The 19,168-nt window shown below is 38.5% G+C and overlaps 1 pseudogene; it reads left to right on the top strand.

Annotated features, from left to right (window-relative positions):
- The first annotated feature begins 18,309 nt into the window (after positions 1 to 18,309).
- LOC115834946 lies at positions 18,310 to 18,427 on the top strand (annotated as a pseudogene).
- Positions 18,428 to 19,168: the final 741 nt, after the last annotated feature.

Below are 19,168 nucleotides of genomic sequence, written 5' to 3'. Positions count from 1 at the left end.
TTTGGATTCTGTAAGTGAGGTTTAAAAGGTAGAAATAGTTATAATTGTTTGGACCAATGGTTAACTAAAACCAAGGTAAAAAAAAATACGCCTTCACTGAACAAAGTGGAAAAACCAGAAATCCCTTGATATAATGGAAAGAAAGAGTCCCAATATTTGGTAATGTGGAGATACTGGGAGGGATTTACTGCAGGTGATGGGCTTCCCACCCCATGTCTCCATCCTTTGAGAGCTTCTAGAAGAATTCCATCCACAAAATAATGAGAAGAGAACTGCTGATGGGAGTCCTAGTATCCTTGAAAAGTGCTTTATATTTTTTCTGTAAGACAATTGTAGGGGAGATGGTAGAATATCTGGAACATAGAAGGCAGCAACACTTAGCTACCAGAAGTAAGAGAGGGATGGAAACCAGAATGTTTGGACATACAGAGAACTTTGATGGTCTCTTATTGATCATGAGGTCCCTAGGAATAAAATCCTACTTAATCTGATTTGAGTCCCAGGTCTTCAACCAGTTCCCCTCTATCAATATCTATATCTGAAACAGTAAAGACTAGTTTACCTTGAAAAAAAAAAAAAAGATGCTATAGAGGCTTGAGGAACACCCTTGACATAATTTCACAAGGATGGGCTGAAATTGTCTTCCTCTCTAAAGTAATTGGTATTTACATGATAGCTGTTACAGGTATAAGAAGATGGCTGTGTACTGGGGAAAGAAAAATCTCTATAATTTTTTTAGAATAATTGAATCATGAATCTGAGCCACTAATAAACTCTGGGGACTGAAATAAAAACCCTAATGGTCTACCGCTCAGAGTGAAAGCTTATGGGGTTAGGTGGTAAATGGCATTTTGACTCAAGCTCACTTTAAAGTGAAACCGTCATGTGGTTATTTCCCTGTTCTTACAAGTATAGTTAGAGTAGATATACTCAACAAATTGAGAATTCTTTTATTGATTCTTTGACCCATTAAGTGAAAGCTTTGGAAAGTGAAGACCGAGGACCTACCCATTCTTTGAGAATAATAAAACAAATGCAATATTTCACTCTTGGGACCCTCTTGGAGATTAGTTCCATCATCATCAGTTGCTTAAAATATGTGGGTGGTTATACCTATCACATATCCTTTCAAATAACCAAATATGGACTATGCAAAAAATAAACACGCCTTGGTGAATGACCGTGGTTATTATACATTTAATTAGTGAGTGACATCAATTGCAGTCTCCTTACTAGAGAAAACCATCATAATCACTAATATTTGATAAGTAGCTATCAATAGTTTGAGTGTATTTTCCTCTATACTAATAGGCAAAGTTTAACAGGTTTATTTCACCTGACTTTGGCAAGAGCACAACTTTATTCTCTCACATCAGAGTTATATCAACTCTGTGCTATAATTAGTCTGCAGGAAATTTGATTCTCTCATATCCCTCAGGACACATTGGTTTGCTGCATTGATTTTCTCATGCCAGTAAGACCTAGTAAGAGGAAAGTAGCAAGAAATCTCATGTCTTGGAAACTTGCATTCGTTACCTACTTTTAGAAATCATTCATCTCCCGGCCTGTTGGGATTCCCTGATGGGATTCCCTTTAGAGGCGAATAAAAATTGGAACACCCTGAAATGACTACTACTAAGGTACAGCCTATTGTTTTGGTAGGGGTCTTATAATTTTAGATGCCACATATGATATATTTGATTGATTTGCCTCTAGCAATTTATTGCAAAGGCCCCAAATTGGCATCTTTGAGTAAGATATAGGAAAAATAAATCTCTTTCTTTACTTGGTCCAGAATGCAGTACAGACAGCTCAGCTATTTGGCACTTACGATGTTGCAGCAGATCAGGATGCTGTAAGCAGGTATGAAAAAATTCTGATAAGAAAATTGCAGTGTAGGCTTCTAGATATTTGGAGCATAACTATGTTATTATCAGCAAATAACCACTATTCGTTAAAGAAGTTAATCCCAAACTGTTCTAAAGTTCTTAGGAGCCATTTACACACTTAAAAATAATTGAACACTCCAAAGAGATTTTGTTTGTGTAGATAGTTTTTTGATATTTATTATATAAGAAATTAAGTAAAAAATTTTAGAAACCAGTAATCTAAAAAAAAGATAAAACAATTACATAACAAGTGATATATTTTTATAAAGAATCACTACATTTTCAAAAAATTAGTAAGCGAAAAATTGTTTAGTATTTTTTGAAATCTGTTTAATAAATTGATGAGAAGAAAACAGAATTTTTATATTTACCTCTCCATTAAATCTGTTGCAATAGATTGTTTCAATGGAAATGTACAAAGACAATGTAGTTTTAAACACAGCTATGTAGTTAGAAAAGGGAGGAGAAATTTCATAGCCTTTTCCGGTTATTCTGGTTTTTCTATGATACTACACGAAAACTCAACAAATAGTTGAGCTTTAAGAGTTGCTTATAATATGGTATTTTAAACCATAACAGTGAGCATTTTGCTCTCTGTTACATTAAAACCTATTCAAATAATTTGCATGTTAAATGCATCTTTTACCCATGCCTGGTTTTGAAAAATTACACAAAGTTTATTTGGAAACCATTGGCTTACTGACTTAGAAAGTCTTCCAAATTTTGGTACATTTCATTTATACAATCTCTCAATTATATTTCTTAATATCAACACCATCCTTATTAGGATACTCTTTCAATATTGGGGAGCTGGCAAGCAGATAAAAATTTTCAAATTTCTAATTTACACTTGAAAGCTTGAATTTTATCATGGGTTATAAATAATGTCAGTTGTTTTCCTTGAAGTAATAAGTTCATTTTATTCATTTTTGAGAAAATCTGCCAAACAGTTTAGTTTGAAAAACAGTGAATTGGTATCACTCATTTATTCAAATAAAAATGATATTTCATGAAAAAAGCAACCAGTTTAGGTTCTCACTCCAACAAAAGCACGAGTTTTTTTGAGACAATTAGATTTTGGTATTTAGAAATGCTTTACACATACTTTCCACTTTGTCATACAAAGTATTAAAAAATCATGTACCAAAGCATTAAGACAATAAAACAAATAACTTGTACTACTTTTCCAAAGGGTCTCTTAAGTTACATTGGCTTTTAAAAAAATAAATTTATGGTAATGAAAGATATGATGACTGCTTGATGTAGTTTGGATATTTGTCCCCTCCAAATCTAATGTGGAAATGTAATGCCTAATGCTGGAGGTGTGGCCCTAGTGGGAGGTGTTCGGGTCAGGGTGGCAGATCCCTCAAGACTGGCTTAATGCCTTCCCCATGGTTATGAGTGAATTCTTGCTCTTATAAGTTCACATAAGACCTGGTTGTTTAAGAGAACATGGCATCTTTCTTGCTCCTTCTCTTGCCATGTGACATGCCTGCTTCCCCTTCACCATACATCATGACTAAAAGCTTCCCGAAGCCTCAGCAGAAGTCAAGCAGATTCTGGTGTCATGTTTCTTGTACAACCTGCAGAACCATGAGCCAAATAAACATATTTTCTTTATAAATTATCCATCCTCAGATATTCCATTATAGCAATGTAAAATGGACTAACAAACTGCTAGTACCTACTGTTTGGTACCAGTGTCTGATTCATGTTAAATATAGAATTTTTATCCATCACTCTTTTGCACCATCAGTAAACATCTTAGCATGATGAAAAGACAGACAACATTGTATTAATCTGTTTAGGCTGCTATAATGGAATACTATTGACTGAGTGGCTCAAAAACAGAAATTTATTTCTCTCAGTTCTAGAGGCTGAAAAGCCTAAATCCAAAGTGCCAGCTACCCTAGTGTCTGGGGAGGGTCAGTTTCCCGGTTTTCAGATGGCCGTTTTATTATATCCTCACATAGAAGTGAGAAGAAAAAGAAAGAAATAATGTTTTCATCTCATGTCTTTTTATAATGGTACTAATCCCATTTATAAGGGCTCCACCATCATGTTCTAATTATCTCCCAAAAGCCCTACCTCCTAATGCCATCACATTGGGAGTTAGGCTTTTCAACTTTTGAATGCTGAGTTCATAGTGAATGTCTTAATGCTACTATGAAAATAGTTGTGACCTGCAGACTCCCCCAAATGGCAACTCTGTTTGTCAGGGTAATTAATCTTAACTATTACGAAAAAATTGATTTGCTGGTAGTATCAATGCAGGTGAGAAAGAGTATGTATGAAACCCATAAAATACTATGAAATTCCTCCTATTACTGTCAAGTCTATCAGTAAAATTTAATGGAGTAATATAAAACCCTATATATACATAGGGCCATATCTGAGTGTGACTATTATGGTGTAACTGCCTCTTCCAGCACTGCCAGCATATTCTGTAAAAATAATTTATAAACTATACTTGAATTTCTCCTTCTTCAATTAGCTGGTCATAGGGGAACTCTCTGTGAGGACCTGGGCATGGCTTAAAAGAGCTGGCAGTACAGCAACCAAATATCCTGGCTTGCTTGCTTAATGGTTCAAATAACCATAAGCCATAAATTCGAGTTTGCTTAATAGTACTACATCACTAGGTGAAAGTGGTATACATAAAACTGAACTCAAGCACATGTACAAGTAAACTGCATGAGTAGGTAATCATTCTTGCAATGCATCTGCTCTTGCTGTGCTGCCTGTCAACTCTCTGTCAAGCCATACTCACAATCAGTTGATTAAAGAAAAAGAAGACATTCAAGTCTAGTTTATAAATTGTTCAACACAAAAAGGTGGCAGAGCTGGAAGAGAAAGTTATATCATGATAGTCACACTCAGATGTGGCCCTGAAAGATAGTGATAAAGGAAATTCATCAAATAGGCAAAATTTCCTCTGTGCATGGAAGGTATTGTGGCCCACATGATGGATTTATAACAATCCACAAGCTTTGGCTAACAGGCTGGTGGAACATGGTCAGATGTTCAAAGAGAAGGAATAAGATTATATGACTAATGTTAAAGAGACATGGGTGAGAGATTTGAAACATTGGGAAGAGGTCAATAATTTGAAAATATTTCTGTACTGTAAAAATGTTCACTGATTTCTCAATAGTCAGCTAGACAAGATCACTCTTTCAGTCTTTTGTTCTCAGCCATCCCTGTGCTGGTTCATTGGGCTCTTGAAATAAAAAAAAAAACAACAAAAAACGGCCAAAGTAATAAGGAGATACATTATTTATGGGTTCAAAAACATAGATGATCGATCTCCAACAAGATCAATCTAGACACCACTACTAGCCCATATCCATGGGGACCAGCTAACCATCTGCTGCCAGGACAATTATATTAGAAACCATCCATTATGGATTGGATGGTGATTTGTCCTTGCTTGGATTGCATTTATATTAAGTATAGATTTGCACTGAATTTCTATCTGCTAGAAATACTATTTATAGGGCTGGGCATGGTGGCTCATGCCTGCAATCCCAGCACTTTGGGAGGTCAAGTTGGGTGGATCACCTGAGATCAGGAGTTCGAAACCAGCTTGGCCAACATGGTGAAACCCCATATCTATTAAAAATACAAAACTTAGCCAGGTGTGGTGGCATGTGCCTATAATCCCAGCTACTTGGGAGGCTGAGGCAGGAGGATCACTTGAACCCAGCAGGCAAAGTTTGCAGTCAGCCAAGCTCACACCACTGCACTCCAGCCTGGGTGCTGGAGTGAGACTCTGTCTCCAAAAAAAAAGAAAGAAAAGAAATACTATTTATGGACTACCTTACCTACTTATTTACCCACCATAACATCCCAGACTACATTGCTTCTTATCAAGAAACATATTTCACGCAAAAGAAGTACATCGGTTAGCATATACTGATGCAATTTGCTGGCTTTACCATCAATTAGAAATAGTTGGACCAATATACAGTGGAATGCCCTTTTGAAAAGTCAGTTACAAAGCCAATTAGAAGCTTTTCAATATACGATGCTTTTTTTCCAACAACCATTGTTGTTGTACCAAAGCACAATGATAGAGAAACATAAAGTGGAAATGTGATTTGCACCTTTCACTATTACATATAATAAACCATTGATAAAATACTTTTTTCCTACTATTTTGACTTTAGGATCCTCTGGTTTAGAGATTTTTATACCCAAAAAGGAACACTTCTATAAAAGAAAATATAATACTTCCTTTTAACTGGAAGTTTGGATTGCCACTTAGCTATGTGTGCCTTCAAACAGGGACAACTATGTTTGTTAGGGTAATTAATCCTGACTATTACAGACAAATTGATTTACTAGTGTTATCAAATCAATTTACTCGTGGTAAGAAAGAGTGTATATGAAACCCATTAAATACTGTGAAGTTCCTTCTACTACTGTCACGTTGTTACGAGATCCTTGGGGTGCTGTTTCACCACCTGGAAACCTCTGTGGCCAGTGGTGCCTTTGCCTGATTTTTGCTCCAGCCCACTGCCCCCACTCAGCCTGGCAGGTTGTGCTCAGCTCGTGCTACTGACCTGGATGCCATGCCTGCCAAGAGAGAGTGGAGTGGTAAGGGGTGTGTGAGCAAGCAAGCATGGGGTCCAGCCCCAGCCACAGGCATGCTGGCTGTGGCAGAGTGGGCAGCGTCAGGTGCAGGCAGGGCTCTGGCTCCCTGCGAGGCTACAGCTGGACCAGATGTACCACAAGCAGCTTCCATGGCTGGCACCAGGGAATGCAGAATGAAGTAATGCATGGAAGCTTGGAGATGCCAGGAACTGCAGAGCCCCAAAGAGGGTGTCACAGCCCTGGCTTGGGGAGCTCCTAGGCCTGGGATCTCCAAAAGGCAGCAGCTTTTCTCTCCTTTCTTCCCTCTTTCTTGTTGCTCACAACCTGGCAAGCAAGGAACATGTTTCAGCACTGTTCGTGTTATAGCTCTTTTAGTCCCACCATTCAGTGGGTCTCAAGTTCTTGTTCTGCCTTGAGAAAGAATGAGGTAGGCAGACAAGTGGAGAGTGAGTAAAGAAAAGAGGAGCTTTATTGAGTGACAGAACAGCTCAGAGAAGACCCACAGTGGGTAGCTCCTCTACACAGTTGGGGTGTCCCTTTGAGTGTTTAGCACTCAGCAGAGATGAAACCCTGGGGTAGGTAGCTCCTCTCTGCAGCTGGTCATCCTGTTGAGTGTTCAGCTCTCAGCAGGGAGGAGACCCTGTGGTGGGTAGCTCCTCTCCACAATTGGTGGACCTGTTGTATCCTCAAGTCTGGCTGAGTCCAGGGTTTTTATGGGCTTCAGAGGGGAGGGAATGAATGCTTATCGGTCCATTGGTGGCCATGGGTGGACCAAGTAAAAGCACCATAAGTTCCACTCCATTCCGTGGGGCTGGCAGCCCAGCCTCCAGGCCTCAGGCCTTTCCCAGCTTGAAGGTAGAGCTTCGACAGGGACCTGCCCCTTTCTGCCCCAGACCCTGTCTGCCTCCTGCTTCTGTTCATGGTGCCCATGCTGTTCCTGCCAAGGGACACCTGCAGGCTAGCTCTGAACTGCCCCCAACCCTCCCTTGGCTTCCCTCCATGCTCGTTGGTGCCCAAAGTGTGGAGGGGGCTAAGATAACATGAGACTGTCATGTCAGCACTGCCCCAAGCATGCTCACACCCATCCAGGTTGCCATAGCGCCTGGACTCAGCCTCAACTTTGCTCAGAGATCAGAGCAAGTGCTGAGAGCAGGGAGAGGCCAGGCAGAGGGAGCAGGTACTTCTGAACCTGTGGGGGAAGTGGGGGCCCTTTCTGAGCCCCTGAGAGTACAGAGATGCCTGGGTTCACACTGTGGCTGGGTGGCCACAGCTTCACCCAGAAGGGTGGGCCTCCCACCTGCTCCAGGCTCCCACCATCTCCTTGGAGTGAGCAGCCCTAGCCGTGCCTCCCCTACGGAAGCCGGCATCATGGTAACAGCCACTCCAGACAGGCTGCTTCTGCCATCAATGTCTATTAGTAAATTTCAGTGGAGTAATATAGAAAACCATATATACATAGGGCCACATCTGAGTCTGACTATGATGATATAACTGTTTCTTCCAGCTCTGCTAGCATAATGTGTAAAAACAATTTATAAATGAATTGAATTTCTTCTTCTTCAATTAACTGGTCATGGGGAGCTCTCCATGAGGCCATGGGCATGAATTTAAAGAAAGTTGGCAGCACAGCAACCAAATATCCTGGTTTGCTTGGGATTGTCTCATTTTATATATACTATACTAGCATGATATTGATAGAACTCTCATGCTTCAAAGTGTCTCAGGTTAAAAGAAAAGTATATGTTTTTTTTTTTTGAGATGGAGTCTCACTCTTTCGCCCAGGCCGGAGTGCAGTGGCACAATCTCGGCTCACTACAAGCTCCACCTCCCGGGTTCATGCCATTCTCCTGCCTCAGCCCCCCGAGTAGCTGGGACTACAGGCACCCGCCACCACGCCCAGCTAATTTTTTGTATTTTTAGTAGAGATGGGGTTTCACCATGTTAACCAGGATGGTCTCGATCTCCTGACCTTGTGATCTGCCCGCCTCGGCCTCCCAAAGTGCTGGGATTACAGGCTTGAGCCACTGCACCCGACTATATGTGATGATTTTAACCAGATTAGAAAACCATTAGATATTTAGATTATTTAGGATTTATGATTTATATGACCATTCCAGTAAAAAACTCCTGACAACCTAGAGTGGTGGTGAAGGGCAAAAGGAATTTCAAACAGGCGGTAAAAAAATAAGTCAAATATATCAACTCAGCTTTGTGTATAGCTGTAGAAATAAGAACTCTGCAACCTATCCGTTTTTATTTTCTTGCTCTCTCTTGCGTATCTGGATATATATCTCAAGATCTATATCTCCATATATAGCTACGTAGAGAACACAAGAAAAATATATATATAGCTATCTAACCATATCTATATATATATAGATAGATAGTTTACATATTAACATATATAGATATTTGTATATTGGTCATCCCTTCACGTCCTCAAGTCTGGCTGAGTCATCCGGGGTTTTTATAGGCTTCAGAGGGGAGAAGGCGTGTGCTGATTGGTCCATGGGTGGCTCCCTATGAGGCTGCAGCTGTACCAGGCATACCGCAAGCAGCCTCCATAGCTGGCACTGAGGAACACAGATAGCCACTGATAAATAGGTTGATAGATCTAGGTAATATCTATTAATATAATACAGGCCTGGTGTGGTGGCTGATGCCTGTAATCCGGGCACTTTGGGAGGCCAAGGCGGGTGGATCACCTGAGGTCAGGATTTGAGACCAGACTGACCAACATGGGAAAACCCTGTCTCTACTAAAAATACAAAATTAGCTGGGTGTGGTGGTGCATGCCTGTAATCCCAGCTACTGGTCAGCTGAGGTGGGAGAATTGCTTGAACCTGGGAGGCAGAGGTTGCAGTGAGCCAAGATTGCACCATTGCACTCCAGCCTGAGCACTAAGAACAAAACTCTGTCTCAAAAAAATTATATATGTGTATATATATATGTATATATTACATACATATTTCTATGTATGTGTGTATAATTTATTTTTTCTGCTATTTTATAGGGCCTGGTGATTGTGATGATAAAGTAGGCTTTCTTGCATAGAAGGGTAGGCTTGAATTAGAAAAGGGGTAACAGATAACAGTTACTGATGGTAATTGGCCATTTCATTTATAATAGAAGGTAAGTGCATTTTAATTTTTTTGAGTGCGATTTGGAGTCTGCTAGGAAGCAGACTATAGCTGCTACTGTTCATGACTGGGAAATTAAGCATGGGAAGAAGTGTGGGGGAAATTCTTAAATATGTAGGTCCCTTGAGTACACCCTTACATTGGATTCAGTAGGTTTAGTGGTAGGGTCCTAGATTTTTGTACTGTGTATTTAACCATCACTGCAAGAAACTGGGAAATAGGTGGTTTCCACTTCAGAAATTAAGGAAAACTATGCTGGAAGAATAAAATGAGGCTCGGCAAGATTGAAGTCAAGTTTAGGATTGCTGATTCAGGGGAAAGCCAAACTTGAAGAGGGATTTTAGGATTCTCCCAGGCTGTGCTGAGAGTATAAAAGAAACGTGTCTTGGTGTCTGCTTACCACCTCTCTTTCCTTCGGTGGTGTCTGACTCCCTGGGCTGACTGAGACGTCATTTGCACAGAGCCTTTGATGACCCATCACAGAGGAGTGCTGGATGCTTGGGGCTAAACAGAGCTTAGACTATACATTTTATTCCCAGCCCAGGTTATCCTTTCTCTTTGATCCATAGCATGGCGGGCAGCCCCATCAAGATTTTAAATTTTTGCTGCAAGTGTGGACCAAATCAAACCAGCTATGCTTCACCACCAGGGCTTTTCGTAATTCAAGCTTGGAGCATAATTGACCCTCCAGGTAATGGCAGATACTTTTAATTTGCTTTTTCTCTTCTCTGATGCCTTCTGGAATAGAGACTTTGGTGAGAAAAAGATTCAGGAAACGTAAGGGAAAAAATATAATCTCTATAAATGCGGATGTGTGGAGCTGTCATTTTTGACTCCTCAGCAACTAAACAAACATTTAAAGAGAGAATATTTCTTGTTTAGCTCCTATTACAACCTCATGGCATGATTTTCCTTGTTGAAATGCATTGGGTCTACGAAGGGAGGGACATAATGGAGAAGCTTCTGTTTGATTTGGATTGCTCTGGCTAATCCCATGAATGTCTTTGGACTTATGATTGCACCAAATGGTTCATGATTTTAACAAGGTGAGAGCTCATTATTCAGAACTGTGAGCACACTTTAAACAACAGGTAGTAAGTTCTTCATCCAGTGGATACTTAGCCTCCCTTAATCATATAACAATGTACTCAGTGAGGGGGAAAAAGGTAAACACTATTTTTGCTGTTTTTCCTAATAAGGTAGAAAATATAGAAGAGTTATGGAATCATAATGTCCCAGATTATCACAACGAGGAGAAATATTAGAGAACATTTGAATTGACTTTCATTTCACTGGTGGAAAAATGAGGCCTGAAGAAAAATGTGTAACTTGTTGCAGATAAAACATCTAGTTAGATTAAAATAGAAAGAGGAATAATATGATAACTACTGATAGCCAATTTGGTATTTCAGTCCTTTTTATATTTCTTTCAGAAAGGGAGCATATGTTAGCTTAAGTAAGGATTCTGTGTCTTAATGAAAATAGTGATTGCATAGGAACTTGACTGGCATGGAAGCTGCTGGAAGATGAAAATAGGAACCTATGGTATTTTCTTCTCCAGCAGTTACCCATAAACCAGATAAACTTAACAAAACTTAATTAAAACAAAGAAGGTCATTATTAATGACATACATCTTTTTACCCCTCTTTGACACTGAGAGAGTCAACAAATAGAATATATACCTGCTAAAGTGAAGAAGTCCTCAATTCAACCAAAGTCTGTGAGAATACTCCCAGAAATTTAAAAATGTAAGAATGAGATATCTGGTTTATAGAAATCTTTGAGAACCAAGCAGACTTTTATTCTGATGACTCCCACCCCCACCACTCAAAATAAGGCGCAATGGAAAGTTTTTGAACAGGAATTAGTATGTTAAAGCAGTGTTTTTAGATAAGTGTGTGCAATTGCAAGGATATGTGTAGAGACTAGAATTAGGTTGTGGTAGGAAGGGCTCTCCCTCTATAAAACCACAGCATATGGTCGCCTGTAAAGGAAACTAGGCTATTGGACAACTGCAAGCTGCAAAGTTGGGAGGCCAAGGGAATATTGCAGTGTATGAGCAATATGGAGCACAAACAGGTCCAAGGACATTCTTTCAGTGAATGAAGAACTCTATTCATTACTGAAATCTGGGGAAAGGATGAGCAATGGACTAAAGCCAGAAAATATTCACACAGGAGCAGCCAGTCTATATCTTAACAACATAAGCATTGAATTAGCCTGAAGACAGAGAGTCAACACCCAATTACTAAGGAAAGTGCAAAGATAGGAGACATTGCAGTGTATTGAATTTAAATGCCTAATAAATAGAGATGCCCTTGCTTTTTTTAAAGATGCAATTAAGGACCTTCAGTTCCAGTAACCACATGCTCTGGAATTAAAATGTTGGGGTTTTGTGCGTGTGTGTGTGTTTTTTTTTTAACAGATGGTAGATATTTCAGTATAAATTTCATTCTAGTACATTTTAAAAAGACATTCAGTTCACCATTCATTCTGTAGGCAAGCATTGAGCATATAATATGCTTCTATAAATTTAGTACTATGTATATTTGAGAGTCAGGGTGGGAATTAAAAATAATATCAAGAATGTCCTTAAAAATCCAGAATTTATATTTTAATTGAGGTGGCAACTCATATTCATATTTTAAATAAATCAGAACTTAAATATCCAAATGAAGTTATCCTTCTAGCAGTTTCTTGGAAGGCCACCTGCCTTTTTCATTATTGAACCATTGTTGGAACACCTTTAATAATTGTCCTAGCTGGGTGTGGTGGCTCATGCCTGTAATCCCAGCACTTTGGGAGGCCGAGATGGGCAAATCACAAGATCAGGAGTTTGAGACCAGCCTGACCAACATGGTATAACCCCAACTCTACTACAAATACAAAAACTAACTGGGCATAGTGGCACGTACCTGTAATCACAGCTACTCAGGAGGCTAAGACAGGAGAATCACTTGAACCCAGGAGGTGGAGGTTGCAGTGAGCCGAGATTGCACCACTCTGTCGCCTGGGTGACAGAGCGAGACTTAGTCAAAAAAAATAAAAATAAAACATTGTCCTAAGAGCCTATGACACATAATTTTACTAAATAGCCTGAGGAAGCATAAATCTTTGCTCTTTGATGGTGTATTCAACTTGTTTTTAGAATCAATTGAAAATCCCTTCAAAACAGGTATTTCAAATAAAGAAAGTGAGACTCCTGAGTAATCCCACTGTGGTTTAAAAAGAAAAAAGAAGGTGCTGACGGAAACCACTTGCCTTGTATGGAATATGTTCTGGCTCTGAAGGAAAATTCATTAAAAAATGGGAACTGTGCTATCAAATATCTGGGTGTTTCCAAATACTTAGCTGTTTGGCATTATATAGCTCCTTCATCTAATTGATTGGACAGTGAATGTTTCGCTTTACATCTGCCTTTTTGCTGGCATGTAGACACTACCATTAGCTTTCTTATTATCGCTTCTGCAATCTGACCCTGTAAATAAATACTCTCTTGTACAGTTCATTAATGGTTTATGTTTATTCAAGGATTACTTATCTTCTGCATCTTCCTACAATTTTATTAGATAAGTGTATCAGGTATGACTTGACCCACTCCCCAAGGGAGGTACAGCCAGGCCTTGATGTCAATGAGGGCAGCAAAGTTGGTGCCTGGGATCTGTGTAAGGAAGCCTGCTCTCTGCTGCTTTCAATATGTTTCCCTTGGGCTGAATTTAAGGGAGGTTTATCTCTGAGTATATCCTTTCCCACACTAGTGCTTCAAGCTTTGGTCTCCATCTGCTAAGGTTTCATTCCATTCTTTATAAAAACCCATTTTTCCCTTTGTGTGAAAGAAAACTGGAAACAAATAACATTTTTACCTATATCTCCTATAGGCAGATGAACAATTCAAATTTTTCTCATTTCTTATTTGAATTTCTTATTTTTTTCCTGATACTGCCATATAACTACAAAATAATGTTTTGTTTGACATAGGTATCTTGTGAACTGACACTCAAATTTGTTATTCTACTTGTAGACATAATTAATTCTTAAAGGATGGAAGACAAGAATAATTATGATTATGTACTGGAGTTGGTTCTATAGAGTACAATAATGCCATGCTCTTCTAAGGCACACACAGATTTTTATACTGAAGTCATACAATAAACAGACTACATCATCAGCCTCCCAATCCAGCGAGAGACAGAAGTCAAGAGGATCCAAGTTATTTGCTCTGAGGTCTTTTAGCAAACAACATGTATAAAAGGAAATACAAATTAAGAATCCGCCTGCCAGGCTGCATCGTCACCCTTTTTCCTTTCCCTTCTAAGCACGAGTTCTTACTTTTATCATAGTTTTGTTATAGGCACAGTTTTAAAATTTAATTTTGCTAAGCCTGGTACATCCATCTAGTAAATATTCAATTTAGCTGTCCAGGGTATTTTTAGATTACCGTTATAGTTTTCCTTTAATGTTTAATTCTTTTGCCTAAATTTGCACATAAACTTTCACAAACGGGTATTCAGTACATCATCTAAGCTTTTTAAAATGCAGTGCTACAAAGCTTATTGAGACAGTGAAGGGATTTATTCTAATCCGTCGCTAGTTGAATATACATATAAATTTAATGCCAAAGTATCGAGAACTTTCCTCCTAGCTATCCACTGATAAAACGCAATGCTGACTACCTTCACTTAAAGGTACATCTCATATGACCATAGGAAGTCCTCAATGACTTCATAGCACATCTGGTGGATGGAGCATCAGGGTATAAAATCATTTCTAATAATAGAAAAACAGCTAAAAATTTATGAGTAGGGACTATAAGAAACTGTTCTCATGACAAGCATACCACTTCTTTTATACAGAGGTAAAGCAACTTCTGCAATGTCACACAGTTGTTAGGTGGTGACTTAGTCCATCTTCCAGACAGACATTGTGAAATACCTCATGGTAAAAAGTGAATGCTAGCAGTATATCTGCTCAGGTTGTTGTTCATCTCTAATAACTCCCAGGAAATTTGTTTTAATTCATAGGTCTTTCTGGACCAAAGAGTGTGGATCAGGCACAGAGAATCTAAATATAAGTTATGAATTGACTAATGTAATGTCTTGCTTTATCCAATTTAGAAGCATTTATTAAGCACTTACTATGTTCCTGGCACATATAGGTGAATGTTCTAGAATGAAAAATAGGTTTAAAAAGTTACAAAATATGCATTATGGGCTACCACAAACCACTAAAAAATGTCAGCAGAGGATAGTATTAACTCTGGACCAAGCAGCAGGGATGGAGTTGTATCATAGGAGGCTTTATGTCCCCATTCAATGGCTGATTTTAGTTCCTGTAGCATGTTTCTCAATTTCTGCCCTCTCCAAGCTGGCAACACAGTCTCTGCTGTTATCTTCTCCCTTTACTGCAAAGATCAAGGCCCCTCTCTAATGAGCCTTTTAGTGTTCTTTCTGTCTGGCAATCTCTATAATCTGTTGTCCTTCTTCTGTTTTATTTAAAAAAGAAAAAAAGCAAAAAACAAAAACAAAAAACTCTCTTCTGCTAACCAAAGATAACTCTTCCGGCGCTGTTCTGGATAGCAATATTTCCCATCTCCTCCAGGTCCTCCAGGATCTGGCCTGTTTATTCCCATTACTCAGACTAGAAAAGTGCCCAAGTATCCTATATGCTTGAAACAAAAGACACAGCACCAGCAATATGTTACTTTTCCTTTCCCCTTCCTTCCTTCCTTTCTTCCTTCCTTCCTTCCTTCCCTCCCTTTCCTTCCTTCTTTTCTTTCCTTCCTTCCTTCCTTCCTTCCTTCCTTCCTTCCTTCCTTCCTTCCTTCTTTTCTTTCCTTCCTTTCTTCCTTCTTTTCTTTCCTTCCTTCCTTCCTTCCTTCCTTTTCTTTCCTTCCTTCCTTTTCTTTCCTTGCTTTCATTTTTTTTTTTAAGAGATGGGATCTTTCTCTCTTGCCCAGGGTGGAGTTCAGTGGTATGATCAGAGTTCCCCTAAGCCTCAAACACCTGGGATCAAGTAATCCTCTGGCTTCAGCCTCCCAAGTAGCTGGGATTGCAGGCACCCACCACCACACCTGGACAATTGTTTTTGCTTTTGTTTTCTTGTAGAGTCAGGGGTCTTACTATGTTGCCCAGGCTAGTCTTGGGGTCCTGGCTTCTGCAATCTGATCCTGTAAATAAATACTCTCTTGTACAGTTCATTAATGGTTTATTTTTATTCAAGGATTACTTATCTTCTGCATCTTCCTACAATTTTATTAGATAAGTGTATCAAGTATGACTTGACCCACTCCCCAAGGGAGGTACAGCCAGGCCTTGATGTCAGTGAGGGCAGCAAAGTTGGTGCCTGGGCTGTGTGTAAGGAAGCCTGCTCTCTGCTGCTTTCAATATGTTTCCCTTGGGCTGAATTTAAGGGAGGTTCATCCTGGCCTCAAGCAATCCTTCTGTCTCTGCCTCCCAAAGCACTGAGCTAAGTTACTTTTGCATATATGTTTTCTTTCTCCAATAAACATTTCCAAACTAGCCTGGACTATTTGCTGCCACTTCCCTGTCTTCCTGCACTTTCCTGAACTTATAATTCTAAGGAAACTACACTGACTTTCTCTACTCATCTGTTCAAATCCAATGTATTGCTCTCAGTCTCCACTCTGCTTTATATTTCATCAACATTTGACTTTGACTCAATTCTTTTCCTCTTTATGTCTTTCTTATTCCTAAATTCCAAAAAATGTCTCTCAAGCAGCATTTTCCTAAATGCATTTCTAATATGTCCTTCAAACTCTTTAAATAGCCTTCTAAATATTATTTCTGTACACAAATCAAATATTGCCTCTGCTTGGAATGACCTTCCTCTTGTCTGTCGTCTGAAATTTTATGCATCAATAATCTTCTAAAGTGAGTATCACTCATTCCATAAACATTTTGTTTTCTCTTAGCCAAAACATAATGCTTCCCTTTGTGCTTTTGTAGCACTTAGTAATATTTTTCACATTGACTTTTGCTGCTATTTCTTGTTTATGAAATTTTTCAAAAGTAGAGAGAAAAAATGGCATAATAGACATATGCTCCAATACATATTAACATTTGTTATGCTTGTTTTAGATATATATTTTTAGAAAAAAATTATGTACGTGATAAAATCCTCCTGCTTTTCAAGGGAAAACTGCTGTGATAAAATAATTTCACCTAGAAATAATATTCTATTCATTCTGCTTTTTATTTTGAATGCCTATATGTATGTGAGTATGTTTAGATGTATATAAAATAAACATAGAACTGTGTGTGTGTGTATGTGTGTATATTCTTAGAGTACATAATATTGATTTCTGTGGGTTTTTTTTTTCATAAAATGCTTGCTGTACACAGTGCTTCGCACCTGGATTTTTCACTAAACATTATGTTTAGTAATGTATGTAGGTTAATAGGTTTATATGGTACAATAGGTCATTAATTTTAAATCTTCATAGGAATTCAATCAAATCTTTCATGCTATCTTCTTAGACATTAGAATTATTTTAAGTTTGTGTTTTGTTCTGTTTTGTTACTACAAACATTGCTAGAATAAACATTTCGTGCATATGTGCAGACATTTCTACAAAGTTTATTTATGGTGGCCACAAAGTCTCTATATCCTAATTAGTGACCTCTGTGTTCTATTATTAGCACAAATGTATGTTTTCAAACCTGATCTTGTAGACAACTCCTTGGGAGTCATTAACAGGGAGGGTACCTGATAGTTTTCTTCAGGTCATTATTATAAGCAGGGATATCATGCATAGAGACTTTATAGCTGCTCTATAAGTGGAAGGACATTGTTCTATTATTAGTAAATATTGCCAAAGTGATCTTCACACAGGTTGGTTCTATGTATATCCCAACAAGAAATACATGAAAGTTCTCATTACTCCAGATTCTTGACAAGAATTGATATTATCAGACTTTTAATTGTTTTACCAAATGAACAATAACGATTCTATATCTTGTTTTAATATTGTGTTTACTACAAGTATGGGTTATTATTTTCTTGGATAATTATTGTCAATAATATCTCTATCCTGAGAATTACCTGTCCACAACCTTTAGCTACTTAGATTGTGTTATGATTTACTATTAATTTTCAGAATTTCTGTGTAGAGTCTGTACTAACACTTCCTCTTTCATATACATTGCAAATATGTACTTTCCATCTGTAGTATCCCTTGAAACAATTTTCATTTTAATACAGTCAAATATATCAAAATATTTGTATCTATGAATTAGAAACATGAATTCCTATGTTCATATTTAAGCAGGCATTATAAATGCAATCATTCTGAGGATATTTTCTGATATGATGTGATCCTTTGTATTTTGTAATACTTTGAAGGTTACTTTCATAATTAGGTTTTTAATAACTCTAGATTATACTGTGTTAAGGTGTAAATGTATTAATTTGAATTAGATAAAGAACAGAAACAGAGGAGCAAATTTTACTTTTATATCTCTAAAGATTTTTCTTAAAATCTTGAGCATGTAATACTTTATCCTTTTAATAAAAATGAGAGTAAGATTCAAACATTTACTTCTAAAGTCATCAATTTCAAACATATTAACAGTCTGGATTCTTGCTGCCCTGAAGAGAAGAAAAAAAACACTTAAGTACCTTTCTTTTGTAACAGTTATATGACTGCTATAGAAAATTTAGGGTGGTCTATGGCCACACCACCCTGAACACACCGGATCTCATCTGATCTCAGAAGTTAAGCAGGGTTGAGCCTGGTTAGGACTTGAATGGGAGACTGCCTGAAAATATCAGGTGCCTAGGCTTAAATAAACAACAAAAAAAGATTTTGTTTTGCAGAGAAAATTCCTATAATTTGATCATTAAAAAAATCACTACAAGCCATTAAATAGTCTTTAAGTAGCACTGATGGTAATTGACATCAAATTATCTAAATAATTTTGTATCCATTATTCTCTAAAATACAAATTTTTCTGAAATTCCTATGCATTTAATGTATGATGAGCCAGGTGTGGTGGTTCAAGGCTCTAATCCCCGCTACTCAGGAGGCTGAAACAGGAGGATTGTTTGAACCTAGGAGTTCGAGCCTGCACTGAGCAATGATCGTGTTGCTGCATTCCAGCCTGGGTGACGTAGTGAAACTCCACTTTTAATTAAGAAAAAGTAAAAGTTAAAATGAAAATAGCCGGGCGCGGTGGCTCATGCTTGTAATCCCAGCACTTTGGGAGGCCGAGGCGGGTGGATCACGAGGTCAGGAGATCGAGACCACGGTGAAACCCCATCTCTACTAAAAATACAACAAATTAGCCGGCCGTGGTAGCGGGCGCCTGTAGTCCCAGCTACTCGGAGAGGCTGAGGCAGGAGAATGGCGTGAACCCGGGAGGCGGAGCTTGCAGTGAGCCGAGATTGCGCCACTGCACTCCAGCCTGGGCGGCAGAGCCAGACTCCGTCTCAAAAAAAAAAAAAGAAAATAAATATGTGATAAATGTGAATGTAGTGTGGAGGATAGGTCTAGGTCAGCTCTGTTCTATGTCACAGATTTTTGT

Source organism: Nomascus leucogenys, chromosome 4 (assembly GCF_006542625.1).
Source record: "Nomascus leucogenys isolate Asia chromosome 4, Asia_NLE_v1, whole genome shotgun sequence".
Taxonomy (NCBI): domain Eukaryota; kingdom Metazoa; phylum Chordata; class Mammalia; order Primates; family Hylobatidae; genus Nomascus; species Nomascus leucogenys.
This window is presented reverse-complemented; position numbering and strand designations above follow the sequence as displayed.